The sequence below is a fragment of the Parambassis ranga genome, chromosome 17, assembly GCF_900634625.1.
Source record: "Parambassis ranga chromosome 17, fParRan2.1, whole genome shotgun sequence".
NCBI classification, from domain to species: Eukaryota; Metazoa; Chordata; class Actinopteri; family Ambassidae; genus Parambassis; species Parambassis ranga.
The window spans coordinates 3,298,036-3,316,849 of NC_041037.1; the positions used below are offsets into that span (position 1 = coordinate 3,298,036).

The window sequence follows — 18,814 nt, forward strand, 5'->3', positions numbered from 1 at the left end:
AGGCGATCCTTTGGCTGCAGCAATGGAGCATTCAAATCCTTCCTTTAATTAATGTTTCACCCGAGTTGCTCCAATTCTGTCAATCCCTGATTCCAGGAGGAATATTATCCTTTTGCCCGTTAATAAGTTTTTAAACATCCTTTCAATTTACTTGGGAATATGTAAAAACATGTTTAATATGTCTACTGCTGTCCATAGGATGGTAACGGCAGATTCTTTTTCCAGGAATTTTCTTCTTAGCTGTTTTGTTTTCATGTATTTTCTTGACTCAAGAGCACAACAGTACTGTGCTCTGCTTTCAGCTCGATGATGGTTTGACTGCACATTTGTTGCAAGCCAGAACCAATCACATGATCTAATGTAGCCTTGGGGTTGTGTAATTTCTTGAAATAAATGTCATGTAAAATGGCTCCCAGTTTGGGTCCAAAGACATGCTGGATTCCACCCCAGTGGGCACGCATGATGCTAATGCTCCCTAATATCTGGGAGCACACAGTCTGAGTATCAGTGGTAATGAGGAAAACACTTGAAAACACAGATAATTCCTTCAAACATGCACGCTCTGTTAGGCAGATCACATTGTGTTGCTGCTTGGTGTGAGGTATAAGCTCGGCAACAATGACAAATTAGGCTCTTAAATGACACCAGGCTCGGCACAAAGGCAACAGTGATCCCACAGTTAGTTCTTCCCTTGGATGCTTCTTCTGAGTCATACAGTAAACAAATAGGGGCCTGTGTCAATCAGATAAAGAGACAACTTCTAAACACAGCTTAAATAAAATTAATATATTGACAGATCTTCCATCAGCCACGCTGCATGACGGTCTGCTGGAGAAGCTATGCAGACGGGGATAGGTGCAGGGATCAGGCCTCATGCCCTCGATGTCATCCATAAGCTGTTTGTTTGGAGGCAGCTAATCCTGATCTGCAGCTGGTTACCTAGACCTCCAGCCCTCATTACAAATACTGGAATTTCTTTAACATGACTGGCCACTGCTGCTACTACTGCTACTGCTACTACATCCTGTGGTACAGTGGTGTTACACCACCATCACCAAGTTTACCGCTCTTCTTTATATCGTCTTGATGCCATTTGTAGTCCCATATAGCAGCTCATTAGCTACTGCATAGAGACGTTAAAAAATCATCTATTCTTTGAATTTTTTTGTGCTTTTCTGTAGTTTAGATTTTCTTTAGCCACAAATTTGTACTTTCTATGTCCAAAAGTATGTCGGGGTCTGTGGATGGCCCACCATTTTTTATGTCCATGAGGTTGTCCAAGAGGGTGCAGCAGCTCTTGTGGATGACATTGAGCCAAATTCTCTGTGTATTGTAGTGTATTATAAGTTTGTCCACAAGAAAACAACAGCCTGTTTAATGTTACATTTCTCAACCACATTTGAGTTTTAGCCTCCACCTCTATGCGTTTGTTTTGCCTGCACCTCACCAAATAAATATTTATCTCCACCTAGTCCAACCTTTGATATCTACATGGCAGATGATAGCAGCTGCAGCCCACCCGTGTTCCCTGCATGTTTCCCTCACACTGATGTTTCTGTAGCCTGAGGACACAACGTGGGCCTCTGGAGGCAAGGTGTCTCCGGTGCAGAGGCAGATCTGCGGAGACAGGGAACACTTGGGAAGACGGATACCTCACAGCCAGGCGCCGGCTGCCATTTAACAGTCTCACCCTGCTTTGAGCTGACATTTCTGTTTTACCATCTCTCGTCCGACTCACCGCCCCCCCGTACCCCCCTTGCCCTGCTGCTGTCATTGCAAACTTGTGTACAAGAAAGACGTGGGGAGTGTAGATGTGATAGCGGGGGAAGGAAATGCTTATTCCAAAGCACAAGCACAGAACCTGTAGCCTCACAGTGTACATGTCTTTGAATTGTCCTTCTCCTCTGCTCAGCCAGACCTGTGCAGAAAGTGAAATGCTGCCTCGCTCCCGAGGGAGAGCACCGAGCCTGGTGAGCTCCCCGCGGCCAGGCCAGGTGCTTCTTCTGCGAGTCGTGGGGGCAGCACAGATCTGCTGTACCACGGGAGGGAGGATTGACACGATAACATAGCCTAGCAGCTCCCCCCGCGCGCCACCAGGCAACACGACCACACAGCTTAATCCTCTCTCCACGAGGGCAGAGCTGAAACACTCATTCCCTCGCTCCTCGCTCAATCCTCTGTCAAAACAAGGGGGTTCTGTCAGCCATGAGGGGCGTTGCATCCCTCTCAGTCCCTGCCAACGGAAGCGCTATTACTGCCTGCCAATGCCCCAGGAAAAAAAAAGAATACCCAATATGCATATTATTCTAATACTAGCCGTCAGTGCCTGGAATTACTCGGCATGATAGCATAATGAATGCGGTGCCTTGTAGGTTTCTACATAAAGCTGTTTTGCCACTTGGATGAATAATTCATATGAGCCCAGAGGCAATGAATCAACCAGGCAAGAACTAAGAAAATTAGCTACCAATTAGTGTTTGTTTATGGCCGGAGTGGGTTTTACTCTTAATGCCCTAAAACATACATGCAAAACAAAGTTTCAGTGACCGCTGTGACCTTGGTGATACAAATGAGCAGAGGCTGGGATGAATCAGATGACCACCACCACCACCACCCCCCTCCCCACCTCTCAGTCGGGTTGTGTGACTCCGTGACTCCTGTCTCAGTCGGCCTCCAGACATACAGTATCAGAGTCTGCCTCTCAAAGCAGATTGATTTCATCTCTCGACACATGATGTGTAAGGGACTTTGTTGACTGAGGGGATGTGATGTGAGGTTTTGATGCTGCCACCAGTGAGCTAAACCTCTGTCTCCTTGGAGCGTGCAGACCCACCCACCCCCACCTCCTCCTCCCACATCACCCCCCCAGGCTGTTCTGGGCCCAGCACACACTGGCAGCCTGCCCAGATACATTGGTAGTCGTTAGTTGTCACTGGAACGATGTGACACTTCGCTCTGATTCGCAGGGACTGTTGTTGAAAGTGATCGTTCCTGCCAAGAAGAAGCCCTCACCACGGATAAATGGACACTGAACAACATGTGAACGGAGAGATAAAAATGGCAGAGAGAAAAATAAACTAGTCGGCCTGGAAGTCTGGCCCCAGCGTCTCACCTTTCGGGGCTGGTGAGGTGGTGGAAGGGGAAGACGGATGTAGAATTTGCGCATCCTTCTTACTTATCACAGATTTCACATTTATCTCTCTTCATGTTAAAAAAAAAACAGCAATTTGCCTCGTGTTGAATGCTTCACTCTTAAAATTTTTGTGATTCTCAAGGTCAGTCGGTAGAGGAGATATCTCCTGCCAATTCAATAGAAGACGGAGATGAGTGTAGGATGGGTTTTATAAGAATCTGACAAGCTGTCGACAGGAGGATAAAGAAAAAAAAACCCTGCCAGAGATTCATGAGGATAACTCTACAGCGTCTGCGCTCCTCTTTTCTTCCTTTGTAAGGCGTTGATTGTGAGGAAATATGCTGCTGCCGCCGCGGATGTCTCGTCTAAAGTGCTTTTCATGAGCTCCAAATGTGGAGCTGCAATGAGTCAGACATTGTGTTGGCCAGAAGATAAGGGAGGCCAGGTGACAGTCAGTGTCTCAGATTTCTGTGACTTGGGGGGGGGGTCTGATCAAGTCTGCGTTTAAGTTTTAAAAGAAAAGGCTGAAAAGACCTGAGAGTGGTTTAAAGTCTCCTGAGTGCAGTTGACGCTGAATGCAAGTGGAAGTAATAAGATTATTTTGTTCATTGTGCCTTCCTGAACAACAAGGATACTATGGAATATATGTGTGGAAATGTTGATGCTGGTCTTCGGGTGGTTCACATTCTCGTGTTGTCCAAATGACTGCTGTGTCTGTGCTTTGAGTGCTGGCCAAGCGGCAACCTTCGGGGCTCAGACTTGAAGCCCATGCGGAAGTGTCAAAACTTGTAATTCACGCTGCAACCACTGGGGGCTGGCTCCAGAAGCGAGTCATTTCCCATTGACTCCCATGTTAAAATGGCCGACTTCACAGCTGAAATGAACATGTTTACAGCCTGGTACAAAAAAAACGCTCTGGTCTCAAATGATGGGTTCTCTTCTAGTGTCAATACAGGGGGTGAATTCGTTTACAACTCACTGGTTTATTTATATTCAGACTTAAAATTATGCATAATTATGTGCGTTGCCGCCTGAGTGACAGACGGTTGCCGTATCACAGCGCGAGTTTCCGGCTTCCACGATCACCCGCCCCCCTAAACTCCGCTCGTGCTCCCCCTCTTTGTCCATATTTGGAGTTTTAGCGGACATGACGCTGCCAACATGGCGGCGGTCTGAGCTTCCCGGAGCCTCCCATCGAGAAGCTCTGTCCATAGTTTTTACTGTCAATGGTGCTGGCCCATACCGACACCCATAGTACTTCCTTTGTAGACATTGCAAACATTGATTTCTGGTAGTTAGCTACAGCTAGCCAGCTTCCAGGTTTCCTGGAACATGCAGGCTGAATGATAAAATAATATAAATAAGCTTAACTGAAATAAGAGCATAGCGGCTCAGTGGCCCACAGCCACGGCGCGTGCGAGTGGAACCACTATGTCGCGATGTCACCGTGACAAATTGATTTTCTTGAACGGGGTGTCAGATCCGGTCTCTCAGTTGAGCAGCGGGGGGAAACTTGTTGACTTATTTGAGCGTCCCTCTGTCATCTTCCATGCTATGGAGATGATGTGAATCACTCATGAATCACTGTGCTATCATGTCTTCTCCTGAAATTTAAGAGAAGACAGCTCTTGTCACAAACTATTGTCGTTTGTTCCATCAGACTCCAGTCTAAGTGCCCGCGTTGTGTTCTCAGCCCAGTAATTAGCCACAGCCTTACAACCCCTGGATAACGCAATTATATCCGCGGCTGCTACTTTCCTCCACACCCACAGCAATAATGAATGAACTGCAGGTTAATGAAATGTGTGTGTGAAATGGAAGATGCCTCTTGAAAAGTTTCACACATCTAATTCATTAAGAGCTGAAGCCTGAAGGCACAATCCACAAAAAAAAGAAATGTTCCAGCACTAAATTTACCGCTTACTTTGCAACTTCTCACCTTAATCATTAGAAAATTTAGCTTGCAAATGTCAAAGTGAGGCACAGCTTGTTAATTTTATGCACAAGATGGATAATACATTTATGTGTGTGTCTTCTTGAAACTACAGCTGAATGTTCAGCCTCTCTTTTTAAGGAGAAAATGCTTTTCAGGCGCCAGCTATCATCATATTCACATTTGTCTTTGGGGTGTTTGCCAACTCTCAATCTGTGGGATAACTTTGTGTTGTGTGCATTGTTTGTATGCATATGGTTTATCCTGAATGCCAGACTGTTAGTTAAAAGTTTCCAATATTTAGAATGAGAGCTGTTTTAATTGCTGGAGAGGCTCTTTATGCCTGTTTTTTTTTTTTTTTGCTGTACTGCAGCGTCAGGTCAGCCCCACAGATGGTCATAGTGTAAAATTCCACTTAAACATCTGGGCTTTGCAGAAATATCCACCGCAGGTCTTGCTGGCCATATTTTGTGTAATCGCTCGGTGTACTTTCTCAGATTCATCTCGCCATATGGAAGCAGGCTACACCAGGGTAAACTAAAAGCTTCCCTGTAAGTTTCACAGGTGGGAAACCAGTTTCTGGTTTTCTTCCAATCTGCATCCGATGAGACAATAAAACATTGTAACATAATGTTTTCTTAGCTACTGTGCAAAATGATAATCCATGCTTACTCAGGCCTTCTGATGTCACACAGCTTGTTTTGAGTTCCTGTTGGACGCCCTTATGGTCGTCATGTTTGCAGGTGACAGTTAAAACTCCCAGTTAGTACAATTACATGAGGTAGGTGGGTTGAGCAGGAAGCTGTGCATCAGAACCTGTCTTGTCACTCAGACTGGTCACATCTATAGAAAATTACAGCCAGAAAACAGGTTTATTTCTGCTGTAGAACTGCCCATTTTAACATTGAGGTCTATGGGGATGGACTCACTTTTAGAGTCACCCTCAGCAAAGGGGAACTACAGTTTTTTTATTTTGGCCTTTCTCTGTGTTTGCACGTTCTCCCTGTGCCTTCTTAGGGTTTCTCCGGGTGCTCAGGCTTCCTCCCACAGTCTAAAGACGTGCTTGTTAGGTCAATTGGTGACTCTAAATTGCCTGTAGGTGTGAGTGAGAGTGTTGATGGTTGTTTGTCTGTGTGTTGCCCTGTGATGGACTGGTGACCTGTCCAGGTTATTACAGGACAAAGCTCGTTCAGATAATGGATGGATGGAAAGCCATCTTTGGCCAATAACACGTCCACCAGATGCTGAAGTTCACGCTGGATGGCCAAAACGGAACATATAACTGAATCAATGAACGTATTTCCTAGCGTCGTGGGACTGATGATACAGCCACAAAAGTCTGCCTCAGGATACTGGGTAGGGGCAGTGGTGGTAGAAGCAGTGTGCCTTTATTCAGGAGCTGGGGGTTTGTGTCTACCCTAAACCTCTGCTCTCAACACTGTTTGTTTTTATTTGCTGTTCTCATTCATTCTCACTCATGACTTTGATTAAAATGACTGGTAAAGGTTTAGTGTTAAAAAAGGTGAGGGGGGGGGGGGTGATAGGCTGGGTAAAGATGGTTTCTCTTAAAACGTGCATTCATAACACAAGACATTTTATATATAAAAAAAACAATCATTCCCTTCTGCAGCCACCATTTTCTGCTACCATGGCAACAGGTCGCGCCCTCATAAACACTTAGACCATGGCAGGAACATGGCAGAAATATGCATGTGTGTTCTGTTTTGAAGGACTGAGTTATCCACCTCACCTCTCCTGAACTCACAGTCAGCATGAATGAAACCAATTTGTTTTTAGCTTTTTCCTGTGAATCAGTCTGGCTTAAATTTAATTCACATTCATTTATACATGAGACAGATTAGAAGTTTTATTTGAGGCTTGTTCTGGTGTCGGGAATAAACCCTGAAGCTACCAGATTTTGGCAAAAATTAGCATCTCTACCACCCTCATCATCATCATCATCATCATCATCACCATCATCATCATCTTCATCCGCAGCTACACTCTCAGCATTGCCAGAGGGCAGCTGTATGTTTTCCAGTTTAGGTTAATCTAATGATCGGTGACATTGTGACAAGTTAATGTAAACAGAACGTGCAGTAGGAACCCCTCAAACTAATATTATATTATTAATTTGACTCCCATATTTTAGTCCTGAAGATGTTTTTATAGTTTTCTGGAGTGTTATATCGTCTCCTATCTTTCGCTCTCCCCTCTGTCTTTGTTCCCGTCTTTAATCCCATGACAGTGATAAGCCCTGCAGCGTTTGCATCTTGTCCCTCTTGATGTCCATGACATTTCTGAGACCATGTCAGAACAGTCTAAACATGGCAGTGAGTCTTCTGCACTGTCGGGGTGTGAAAAAGGGGCTTTGGCAGCTCTTCTTGTTTTTATGATTGATTCGACTCTCCTGGCCAAACCGATATAGGTCGAAAGGCCTGTGGGATGGTCAGGCAGAGCAGGCGGCTCAACGTGACGTGTGACTGGATCAGACGTTTTCCCTCAAATGTAAGAGAGTATGGTGACCTTCGTGGTCATTCAGATGGTAGCACTGTTTTAGAAAGACCTGAGGGATCAGATTGACAGATTGACAGATGGAGCTGGTTTTGTGGATGATTCCCCTCCAGGTAGTGGGAGGAAAAGTTCATCCTAATAATGCCCAAGTTTCTGGAACCAATCACTGACTGTTTAAAATGACTTCATGTAAAGTGACATGTCATGATAAAAGCTGTAATGTTGTGGCATGTTAAAGACTTTCTGGTGTATCTGCCTGTGAATGAGGACACAAAGACCACTCAGATTTGGAAATTTTTTTAACCATTAATTGGTCAAAATCTTGAGGGTTTCTCTCTCGAGCTGCCACATCTGCCTACTCCTCATTATTGCATATTGCAATAATCCGCGACACATGGCTCAACATATTTGTCGTGAATTGTCTGGGGGGTGTTGTTTTCAGATGTTGTCTCTGTGTTTCGGACTGACGGTGTGAGCGGTACCTCCGGATATGACACATGGTTAGTTTTATGCTGTGGAGGTTTGCTACGTTTACTAAGAATGAATTAAGATTGCTACGTTTGCACTAAGGGAACATGTGATTGTATTGCCCAGTGTTGTTGGAACATAGTGTTGATACAGTTGTAAAAGACAAAGTACAGAGGAAGGGTCGGGGATGGTCTGGGTACATTCAACAAGGTGGACTTTCAAGGGTCGAGTCCACCTGACTCTGCAAGCTGTTTGCATGAATGTGTAGAAATGTGCACATTTCGTCTTCAAGGACTGAAAGATTGACCTCACGTCACATTACCCTGGTGAGGACGGGCTGTGCATTGGAGCCGCTCTGCTCACATCTTCCATCCCAAATTTTTTTCTGTGAGACTAGACTGAAGCTGAGCTATAAAGGGACATGGATGCTTTGAATGTAGAGATCTGTTACATCTAATACCCCAGCATACAGTGCAGTTCCACCTGTACACTGCATGATGGTGATCACTCACATGTTTTTTGACGACCCATAACCCAGAACTAAGCATCGCATCAAATGAAGCAGACACAAATGTCACTCAAGTGTGTTTCTTGAACTACAATTACAGTTTATCCCTTTCAGTCTTTATCAGAGAAAGCTGTAGATAAACGGCACATCATTCAGAGAGCTGTGAAGAAAACACACATTACATCTATTTGTTGCTCAAACGTTACTTGTAGAGAAGCTCCTCTTATTGGTTTCCAAAGTACTTGGTGAATTAGCACTTGAATGCAAGTCATCAAACTGTTTGAGAGTACGTGGAGCATGCTCCTTTCATTCCTTCCTTGGCGGCCTGTTAAAGTGCTTCTTGGGAAGCAGTTTCAGTGATTACAGCAATCAACGCATCACACTCGACACTTTAAAATGAAATCTTAACATATTCGCTCTTCAGTCCAGCAGTAAATCAGACCAACGTGACCTTGTTAACGCGCTCGCTTCTTCAGGTTCATTTGCTTATTTGTTATGTGTGCAGCTATAGGTGGACGTGTGTTTACATGTGGCCTGAAGAGAGGCTGCTGTATGACCTTTGGCAGTTTACTCACTGTGGATTTTCATGTGAAGTCCAGTTCATTTAAGCCTCTTATTTTAGGGGTTAACTTTTAAAAATGGATGTACTGACTAAAGCGCTTCTTGTACATCTAAAATAAGTGAATATATAATTTTAATGGGGCTGCACTGATTATTCGAGTACTCGAGTATCATTCGAGGGCAAAATGCATCGAAAACTAATTTAGTTTTCGATGACTCGTTAGTGACGTCATCGAATGACATGCAAGTGCAACACATGTACCACCTTTGGTGCCACCCCCAAGTGGCCACCCGGTGAACTGCAGTTTGTGGTGCTTCTACCTGAAGGTTGCTGCCTGGTTAAAACAAATCCTTTCACATTGTTTAACACGTGTTACAAAACAAACTTCTCCGCCATTTTTTTTGGCTAACATGGTTGATGAGTCCTGGCCTCATTGGCAGATTTAACATGACTACAGCAGTGTGCTAGCTACAAAAGTGTAGAGTGATTTGACCAAAGTGTGAGTTTAATCCTTTTACACCTGATATAAACAGGTTTTTGACCTCTTAGGGCCACCATAGCTTTGCTTCAGTCTGCACGCTGCCTGACTTTCTCTAATGTAAATTTCCTCTTCTGTCCAGCTAGAACATGCTTGCGCTATGATTTTATACACACATTTGTCACAGTATTAATGAAAAAACCTGCAGTGTAACAAGAGATCAGAGAGGTGCTATGCCTGAGAAGTTCCCCGCGCTCCACTCTAATACCTGCAATCATTCACCTGGATGGAATAGTAGCTCCATCGTAATATTCTCCTGCTGGGGACACGACAGAAGGCGGCCAAGATTGGAACCCCGAAAGTTTCCCAGAGGAAAACCCGGCAGCGGCTCCAGCTCCATCTTAAACATTAAAGGTTCCTCTATGCTCTGATGTGTAAGGTTTTGATAGGACACTTAAATCAGAAAATAGGTCACGAGCAGTCGTACAATAATTGGATTTAAAAATTAATAACATTAATGAGACTCAGGGAATTCCTTTGTTTCCGTGACTTATTCATTCTACTTGACTGTCTGAACTAATAACATATCAGCTGAGCAGTCTAATTTGTTATACGTGATTGTGTCACTGCATGGAGGTGACCTGTGCTTGTTTTATTACATTTAAAAGTAGGTTAGTCATTTAAAGAAAGGCAGAATGTATGGCTTGATGTGAAGGAATGTGATTGATGTTGCACTTTTTTGTGACCATATGTTGCCTTCAATTGATAGTTGACAGAGGGCTGTAGGGGCGGAGAGGGAGGAGGACTCCGATGAAGACTGTAGCCTCAGTTCTTCCAGCTGTGCTATTGACGTGTGTGCCCAAATTTGATTTTGAAAAATGAGGCTTCAGAAAAAAACAGTTTTCAGGCCCGATCATTACCGTTTCTACATCACAGCTGAAGAATAGTGAGAACACTCAACAAAAAACACCATAATTACATTCTGACCCATGTCAATAATTATACTTTAGCGACTTTTGGAAGGACTCATTCATATTTTTCTTTGCCAGGAAGCATTCCAGCCAGTCATACAACACTTGGATTTAAAAAGACTTTCTTTGGCGTGACCGTGACCACGTGTCACTTTTATGGCTGGGCCCAAATATTTGACTGTGTGGCTGGTGAATTATCAGATGGATATCCAGTTTTCAGTTGGGGTATCCGTTCATGTTTTTAATGTGACAGCTATGAATAATGTTTCCTCTTTTATTTTTTTTTATAGAGATAACAGAGCTAGAGTAGTTTAAAAAATGCACTACACGACCAGCAGCGTGTGTGTGTGTGAAGCTCTGGATATTTGTAGCAGGTTCCTTATTAATCTCTAAAGCCCCTGTTACTCAGGCCAGCCCTCTTCATTTGTGAGGCAGCTGATTATCGACTAAATGTGCTATTTATTTATAATGTGTGTGTTTATGTCATCACCTGGCTTGATGAAGTGCAGCACTGTGCCACTAAACTCTTCTATGACTTAAGTGATTGTTATTGTGTTTGACTTGGTGCATCTCCAATTAAAAACAACCTTCCTGCCAATATGGCAGCGTTTTGTCACCGTGGAAATGGACAGTGGTGTCATTTACAGACATAGCTTTAGGCTACCAGGAAAAAAAAACCCTGTGGATGATATATTGTTAGCTGCTTCACATGGGGAGAGAGAAATGTCATGGTAAATGCTGTTGGTGATCTTTATTGGTCTAATTATCTGCATTGTCCTAAAATGTCATGGCTGTAGGAAGTGAGGCAATAAGAACAAAATCAAGATTCCTCCCACTTGTTTTTGAGATCCAGCCTGCAGACGGTCCTGTTGCCAAGCACAACAAGAACTGGCAGTAAATTTAAGAGCTGGCCTCATATGCTTTAATGCTTTCCACAGCGGCTCCCCCCCTCTGACCCAGGAGGATTAACCAGGGCATGGGGCTTTTCTCTTTCAGGTAGCTGATTTATGGGGCTTCTGCGTAGAGACAAAGGGTCTGAATGTGTTTGAAGTGTGCAGGTGAAGACCCTGAGATGCCACTTTGAAAAAGCTCCCACTGGGATTGAAATCTCTGCAGCCACACCTGTCAAAGCAGAGCTCAGACCCTCGTGTGTAACCCTTCACCTGGGCAGGCCGTGTTCAGAGACGTGGATTTAAATGCACCCACATACGTGATTGACGACACGTCATGACACGAAAGCAAAGTAATGATATTTCATCAAGCCTGAACGCTCAAGCTTTGCCTTGTGGCCTAGATTTTCTCTCCTCAAGAGGGATTGATTCAACCTTTCTTCTATTCTTCCACATTTTCTAATTAGCTTTAGCGATTTCCTAATTCTTTGACATTCAACCTTGAATTATTCCCTCCTCCATCACATAAAAAAACAACCATTTGTTCCAGTTCTGGAAAACCAACAAAGCATGTTAATGTTCTTGTTTATACCATGATCAAACATAATCATTCTCTCCTCTGGAGGGAATCTCCCTTTGGGCTCATTTCTGGCATTGTTACTTGCATGTTTGACAAATTAGACTCTGGGAAACTCGGCGAGAACAAGAAAGGGGAAAGTACTGATACTGACATTAGCATTTCATCCCCTCTTTGTTACACCATTCAGGCAGAATTCAAAGGTTTGTTGACTTAGCAGCTTTTGGGAGGATTGAGGGGGTTCAGTTTAAAGGGTCATGCATCCACTGTGGGATAGAGGTGTTGTTTTTTTCATTGCAGAGTGAGGCAAGAGGGGGTTTTTCAGCATCGAGCACAGCCACTCTCATCCTGAGGGCTCCCCTATCCAGGTTTGGATCTATCCTCCAGCAGAGGCCAGAGAATTTTCTCATCTCTTATACTGTCTTTCATTGATTGAAGTTCAGGCCCGTGGCCCATCGCACCTGGATCAGATGTGAAACCAAGCTGGAGGAAGTGTAAATTTCCAGTCTTACAGTATTGAGCTGAAACTGCCTTGTGAATCAATGCAGGTGGGTTAATACTACTTTAAACCATCTTCACAAGTTGATAGGAAGCACATCAACAACAGTAGGGTAGGATGCTTATAAAAAATCATTTTTCCTCAACATGCGTCTCCTCCTCTGTGCAACAAATAAACAGTGATTTGTGGTAATAAAGTGCCTTTTATGCTCAGTTGCCGTATCGTTTCTGGGGGCATATTGAACAGCAGAAAATAGGAAGCCAAACAAGCCCGTTTCTTTGCCGTTCAGTGTATCAACAGGCATTAAGCTGAATAGGAAACAGCCTTATTTTCTTTTTTTTTCTCTCTGGAGGGCAGCGGCGCTGAGACAGACAGACTGTAGCTCATTCTGTTCACAGAGACAGGAACGAGGATGCTGGGAACAATATGAGGAGCAGCCATTGTTAACCAGCATTGTTGCTGTCAGGAGCCGCACTAAACTAAACACTGTGCACAGCAGGTGGCTGTTCCTCAGTCTGCTGAAATCGATTAGATCCTATCCTGAATATTTGAGGGGATCTGTTGACCTTCCTGAAAAAGGAAGCTGTGATTCAAAATGAAGGAAAAAAAAACAATGATGTTAATGTTTGGTGTCATCACCGCAGGACAGCGGCGTGCAGGCGGACCTGAAGTCCTCATTTTTATCACTTAGGGAAAAAATGACAATGAGGATCCTCCATGTCTCTGAGTTAGATTCCATATTCATCTTAATTGGTAGCCTGGCAGGTTGCGGAGAATGGAGATGGATTTGAAGTCATTTACTGGAAGTTCTTGACAGGCGCAGTGGAAGAGAACGTCGAGCCCCGCGCTGGCATACATGGCTCCAAAATCATCTGTCAAGATTTAGCATATCTAAGGAGAAGGCTGCCTGTCATCTTCCATGTACGTCTAACCGTGCACCAGGGCGGGTTTGATCAGGAACTGCGCTGTACTCCTGATGTAAAGCACATTCATCAAGTTGATATTCGGATGACATGATAAAAAAAAATAGCCTGGAAAGCAAAGACTGGTTTTTAATGAGGGGGAGTTTGAGCCAAACATACCCCCAAAGAGGATTTTTTTAAATAATGAGTTTGTTTCTTCAAGAAAATATTCATGGCTGGTCTAAAAAAGAAGCACAGCGTTGGCTTTTTGTTGCGTTTGTTGAGTTTGTTCCGTCACACTAGACGTGGTTTGTCGGTTTTGTTTTGCACAACATTGCTGACAAGTGCACGCGGCTCAGCCGGGCAGATTATCAGTGGAAATCTCCACTCCAACTTCTTTATTTCCCTTTGAATCAATATGGTGAACAGCAAGACGTGATTGATAATGATATTGAGATTGATTGTCTAAATCCCCTTCCCACAGTTCAATGTCCCCAAACAGATAGTGTATATATACATGCAATTCAGTGCAGAGATAGAACTTGGCAGGAGCTGCCAATAGATAAGTGAAATAGGGCCAGAGTGAAAAGGCCTATCAGTCCCTGAGGGGCTTAGCTGCAGGATTCTGCAGCTCTACGCTGGCCGTGGTGGAGGGAGATAGTCGACATTGGTTTTAAATTACCCAAGATTGCCTTGTGGTTTGAGTCTGAAGGGACGCCAGCAGACAAGATGTTTGTTAAAACAAGTGCAGACAGTGAGGCGGATTGGGGCGAAGGGCAGACCTGTGATTTCTTCGCCCGACAGAACAGGTTGGAAAGCTGGTAATTGCAGAATTGGCAGTGGGGCTAAGGAGGTCCTGCAGCAATGATATCTGCCACTGAGGCTGAAGCGGTGGACGTTTGAAAAGGACTCGGCGTCCTCTCTGGGAGGATGTTCTAATGCCAGCTACATTAGAGCAGAGGCACGTAAGACCCTGCATGTGTTTAAATTATGAGGTGACATATAGATCAGAATGAATGGATATAAAATGACCAGACAAGAATGAGTCAAGTATTTTGCTCATTTTCTATTTTCATGCACAGCTAAGCTAACTAGCTTAAAGTTAATATTGAACAACACACTATAGTGGCTCCATCTTTGTTTAAGGAAAGCTTAAACATTGATATTCAACGGCACTGGTCATTTTTTTTTTTTTACATTTATTCATTTATGTTGATTAATTTGATGCTTTTGTCAAAGATGAAGCTACACAGTAGTAGTGTAGTTATTCTTCTGTTCTTATACAATAGAAGCCCCAAGTAAAAAAACAATGAGAGCTGCAAATGACTACCAGAGGATTCAGGTTGATTGGAAATGCCGAGTGTAAATCCTAGCAGCAGGGCAGCTGATGCAGGAGAAATAAGCTGTATAGGTGTGAGTTAATGTCCAGAAGGAGGTGACATCACAGAAGAGACGGGTGCTTCTAATGCCCGGTTTACACTGCGATTTTGGGCTGTCGCAGACGAAAGACGAGCATCGTAGGAGAATCGTGGAGATGTCTTTGGTGGGTTTGGGTTCTAAATCGGCGGTCTTGCGTTGCAATGTGAGACAGGTTCCACGGCGGCCGTTGTCTTGCAACCAAAGACAACCTGAGATAAAATTCCAGCAGCGTCACAAATTTAGGATGACTGTCTCACAGTGTGACAGCTGCTATGACCTGTCACCCCGCATCCAAATCCTCCTCGTAACCGATTCAGTGAATGGTCATCGTACAATGTGCACGCATCAAACTTGTCGAGTCATGCAATGGGCTTATAAGATCGCTAAAAATCCCGTTTAAAAGTGTAAACTGGGCATAAAAGATGGAGAGGGAAAGACAAAGGCAAAATTAGTAATACAATCTACAAAATAAGAGCTTCACAGACCTGATCAGGAATGTTGCAGAGCCGGAGTCATTCAGAGCCTCCATCATGGAGCTGTATTCACAAACATGTTTTATCCCTGACATTCACACAGCGCCTCACCACCGGACCAAACTTTCACACACAGCTTTTAATGCTGAAAGTTTACTTTTGTTACAGGTGCAATAACAAAAGGCCTTTTAAGTCTGACTTGAAAATCTTTAGGAGAAATTGGCTCCAGCATTGAGGGGTTGCAGTATTGATTCTGGCCTCTGGCTCCGTCCAGGAAAAGATGGATAGATTTCTTTGAAATGCACTCTGCGTGAGAATATAAAGACTATTGTGTGTTCTCACTCAGGAATAAATTGTTTCATGACATATCTGGGGCCACCTTTCTGGCTTCAAGCTGCTCGCTTCTCTTAAAAGGGGGGGAGAATGTTGACAGGGTGGAGCACATTCAGCTGCACTCCCAGACTACCCACACCTCATAGATGCTTTTATTGAAAGTTAAATCTCCTCTGGAGAGTTGGCAGCCTCTTGTTGGGATATCTATTTCAGCAGCTGTCGAGGCTGATTATATGTGGGGTTGTGCCACACGCTGGCAGCGATATATAAACCTCCTACAGAGAGAAGGACTGTTATGATGCTATTGACGGATGCGTTCATCTTGACTCATGAAGCGCACGTTTGAATTGATGACATGCAACATGTGATCAGGGCCACCGTCAGTGAAACAGTGAAAGCACACGGTGACGACGGGCGCCGTGTGATTCGTGCAGGACGCGTTGCGATGCTTTCAGGGGCGAGGAGCGGGTCAATAACGAGTTGGAGGCAGTATTGGAGAATTTCCTGATGCTAGAGTCTGATAGTGAGAACAATCAAAGCAATGCAAATGGATTTATTGCTTGTTCACAGCCTGTTAGCCTGTCTTCAAGGTACACAGTCCTTACAGGAACGAGTGTCGTCAATGAAAAAGGGGGAGTGTGGGTGTGTTCCACATATCAGATCCACATGAAATTAGCTGGAAAATACAGCCACCAAGAGACTACACAGGCTAATTTGGATTAGTATCATTTTACACTCTCATTATGACTGGATCCGTTATTGCTTTGCTAAAATTAAGGCTTTTTAATAGTCATTATATTAACTTCTGGCTTAAAAAAATCAGATTATTGGAGGGGTGAAGTAAATTATAGGTAAAGTTTCTTTTAATTTCTCCATAAGAAAATGTTTAATGTCTTTTGTATTCAAATGAAGTTGAGCAACAACTGAATCATTAATAGAAGAGAACCGTTAATGATGTCTTTGAAGAGGACTGAGTTTCAAACTGAGCCCCCCCCCACTTCCATTTTCCTGATTTATTATTAAACACAGTGACATTTAAAAAAAAAAAAAAAAAAAAAAAATGAAACCTCTCCAAATTAAACACAACACTGGCTTCTGCTTCTTGCATGTTCCTTTTCTTTCTTCTTCAGTGTTCAGAATTCTCTCCCCTCCACTTCCCACTGACTCGGAATATATTCCGCTCCTCGCCAGCGCCATCGATTTGAATATCAAACAGCAATAAAAGCCACCTCTTTGGGTTTGTTTGAGCTCCTCCATGCTGTGAGGAGGAAGGTGGGTGGCATGGGGCGAAGGATCCTGGAACTATTGAGTCAAAATATTGATGGAACAAAGCCAGTCCCTGTGACGCTGGCTGCAGCCAAAATACTTGTGTTCATGTACTCTCTCCAAGTTACGTCTTGGCAACACGCAGGATTTTTATTTATTTGGAGAGCAAGTTGACTGAGCCTGGAGTACGTGCTCTTTTTCAGCACGGAGCTCTGGACAGTCACTGCGTGGAGGTGAAGGGCGAGCGCTGCTCTCTGCTGTGAATCACTGAGGGTTTGTCGAGGACATTTGTTGATGATTTCAGATGTTTTGTTTTGCTTCTCGGTGTTCATTAGCTGTTATGCTAATGAACAGCTAACAGTTTACATTGTACAGCCGCTTTCTGTACAGTAGGTGGACTCTTTACAAACCCGCCTCCTAGAATGGTGAATATATAAGTGCTAATTAGCTTAGCATGAGTTTTTTTGTGTAGAAATACACCTGAAAATCTCTGCAAGCATTGCTGCGGTCCTTTTAAAGGCATCCCACTATCATTAGTTTTCTACCTGTGATTTATCTACCGTGACAAACAGCCATTGTTTGCTAATTGGCTTTAAATAATAGCTAGCTAGGGGAGAACAGCTTAATCACAGTGTGCTGCTGCAAAAAAAAAAGAATAAGGGGGAGATACTAGCTTCAGAAAATTAATTCATGTGTTCATTTTTAGCCCCAAAGTCACATAATACCTGCTAACACATGTAAACTGCTGCTTATGTAGTAACACACTGTAGCGCTAGCTTAGTAGCATATCCCACTTTTTGTGTCTACAAATGAGACGATATATAAGAGGATACGTCACTCTCTTGTGGCAAGTTTGAAGGAAGTGTGGGGGTTGACTTCTTTAGCTACATAGCATTAGCGAAAACTGAGCATTTAGCTTGTAGGCTAAACTCTCTTTGAATCCACTAGAAAGGTAAGATATCTGACATTTAGCAGCTGTAGCTAATGCTACATGCTAATCCTAATAATCCTTCACTACAGTTTACCACTGTTTATATGTGGCCATCTTGGATTTAGAGGTTGTAGTTTAGCATTACCACACGCTAAATGTTGTATTAGCATGTCAGTCACAGCTGATTTTTGCTAACCATTTAACCATCATTTGGCACTCCCGATCACGTATTGTACAGAGGGTTAAATTATCATACAAATATGACCAGTATCATGTGTCTAAAGAGTTTTCTTTTAACATTGGGCTGTTTTTTTAGTATTTAACACAATGGTTGGCATTTATGGAGACATAGCCTGTGCTGTAGCTAATGCTAACTGAACCACTTCAACCTTGGCCTCTGACGCTGAGATGGATGCTACACACAGCAACAGTAGTGACGTTATTTAGCACTTTTTTTTTTTAGTGTTGTGTGTCATTAAATCAGTTGTGCATGCTGGAGATACTGGAGATGTTGTTGTGCACAGCCATACAGTCTGTCCTATAGACTTGCATAGTTCCTACAGATCTCCTCCTCCTAACAAGGCAGTGATTATCTGGACAGCATTCCCTCTGCATTTCTTCACCCGTGATACTTCTGCAATCACTCCCACCTCTCCTCTCCGTCCGCCCCCTCAAAGAAAAACCCACACAAAGCCACAAATATATCATCAGCTGTTGCCCCCGTGCAGCCAGGTATTAATTATCCTGTGTTCTCCTCATTTGGCCACACATTTGCACATGTACTGTAAATGTCACCGGAGAGATAAATGGGAAAACAAAAATCCCGGCTCGTAGCCTTTATCCAGCAGAATGTCAGAGGGAGCTTGTAAGAGATGAGATATTGGTTTTGGCCTGGCATAGATTCTGGCTCGGAGGACAATCCCCAGAGGCCATCAAAATGTGTATGTCATCTGTGTT

General features: G+C 43.6%; 1 protein-coding gene across 1 annotated transcript in view; it reads left to right on the forward strand.

Annotated features, from left to right (window-relative positions):
• LOC114449324 (receptor-type tyrosine-protein phosphatase mu) overlaps window positions 1-18,814 on the forward strand; it is a 149,579-nt gene that overhangs the window by 15,414 nt on the left and 115,351 nt on the right. The window lies entirely within an intron of this gene.